The sequence below is a fragment of the Rattus rattus genome, chromosome 16 (assembly GCF_011064425.1).
Source record: "Rattus rattus isolate New Zealand chromosome 16, Rrattus_CSIRO_v1, whole genome shotgun sequence".
In the NCBI taxonomy this organism is placed as follows: domain Eukaryota; kingdom Metazoa; phylum Chordata; class Mammalia; order Rodentia; family Muridae; genus Rattus; species Rattus rattus.
The window spans coordinates 23,123,039-23,125,143 of NC_046169.1; positions in this window are offsets into that span (position 1 = coordinate 23,123,039).

The window sequence follows — 2,105 nt, forward strand, 5'->3', positions numbered from 1 at the left end:
TGTGTGCTGGGACAACAGTTAAAAGTGTGTTCTGACAGTGGGGAGGGGCTGTTGCCACCCTGAGTAGGTGTGGGAGGTATTCAGAGGACTTCAGATGACAGATACTGTACTAGGCCATTCATGGGGAGCTGGCTTTTGTCTTGTCTGGATCCTGTCCTTAGAGGTTGCTGACACAGGTCCTTCCTAAATAGATCGGGGTAGCTTAGAGTCCACTATGTAGTCTTAGTTGGTCTAAGCTCATGGTGTTCCAGCCTCCCTCTCCAAATCATATACCCAGCTCTTGAGGTGAAGGGGTGATAACCATGGCTGTTACCTGGCTTGACCAGGCCACTTAGACAAGTAAGAGTGAAATGCCGAGGAGAGACATTTATCCAATGTGGCCACACTGGGAAGAGGGACAAAGAGGCCCAGTGACCCACCGAGTTCAGGGCCATGACATGAAATTTAGGTTTAAATAGAAGGCAAGAAGCCTGAAGGGAGAGCTTAGTGGGGAAGGGCGTTTGCTACGCTAGCATGTGGCCCTGAGCTTGGACCCCCAGCACCCACTTAAAAAGCTGGGCTCACACCAGTGTCCACTGCTTGTGGGGTTGTGGGAGCGGAGACAGGAGATTCTCTGGGGCTGCTGGCTACCAGTTTGGTTCCGAGTTCAGTGACAGACTCTGCCCCAAGGGAATAAGGTAGGGAGTGGGAAAACAGGGCACTACTGTCATCTGGCGCTCACACCCGCGCACACACACTAGGTGTGAATAGCTAAGCAGTCCTTGTCCAGCTGTGGTCCTGCCCATCACTGGCTCACCTCTGTTTCAGCTCCAATCTCTCCCGCAAGGAGGTCTGACAGTTTTCAGAACTCCGTGGAATGTCTTCCTGGGACGAAAAGCTGCCCCCCTCTGGCTGGCTCCCAGCATCAGCCTCTCCCATCTCCAGCTTGAGATTCTCAGGGAAAAGCCAATCCCTTGGGGTCTGTTGTCTTAATGGTCTGATAACCAAAGTGGGGGAGGTGAGGGGGGAGGGGGAGGGGCACGTGTCTCTTTAGAACAACTCCTGTCCTGCCAGGAGGCTTACACAGCCCCAGCCTCTGTCCGTCCGGATACACTAAGTGTTTGTCTTCACCCTGGTTAGTCTGTGCACCGAGAGAGGATGCCTACAGCCTCAGAGTCCCCCACACAGAAGCACACATGGTCAGGCCCTGCTCGCCCTTTGGGGATGGCTTTCCTTTGATCCCTACCATCCATCCTCATATGGCTTCCAAATGCCTTTGTGTATACTGTTCAGGAAGAGGGTGATAATCTATAGCAAGAATGTACACAAGACTGGGGGCTGGGGGGAGATGGGGACAGTGCAGAACAAAGTCTAACCATGAGCGGCCGAGGCTGAGGATAGGACTCTGTTAGGAAAGGGCTCACCCAGCATCCAAGAAGCCCTGACTCCCATCCCAGCACTCTATACACAGCCCCAGCCTCTGTGTGCCTGGATACACGGAGTGTTTATCTCTACCTTGGTTAGTCTGTGCAGAGAGAGGATTTGGAAGGCACACAGTTAGAATCTAGCCCTGTGGGTGTGGAACCGAGGGGTGGTTAGCAGGGGGATCCCAAGTTAGATATCACCCTTGGGTGCATAGAGAACTTGGAAACTGCCTGGGCTACACAAGACCTTGTCTCAAAACAAACAAGTCAGCATAACGCTGGGAACCGTGACATACGCCTATTAAGTCCAGGACTGGGGAGATGGGGGCAAGAGGAAATCTTTGGCTACATAGCAAGTTCAAGGCTAGCTATCCTTGGCTACATGAGACCCATCTCCATAAGTAAAGAAACGAAATAAATACTTCCCTGGTTGGTTGTATTTCCCGGTAGTCGCTGCTTCCTGCCTTCCTGCCCTTTGATTCTAGGTCTGCTATAACTTGAAGAGACTCACCGCTGCCGTCATGATGTTCCATTCAAACACATAGGGACCAGGCACCTAGAGACTGAACCCTCTGAAACCACGAGTCAAAATGAAACTTCCTCCTGCCCCAAAGTTGTCTCTGTCAGGTGTTTTGGTCACACGGATGCGAAAGTCACCAACACAAAGTGCTCTGACTAGCTGTCCTTCCTCAGGCTCTTTTG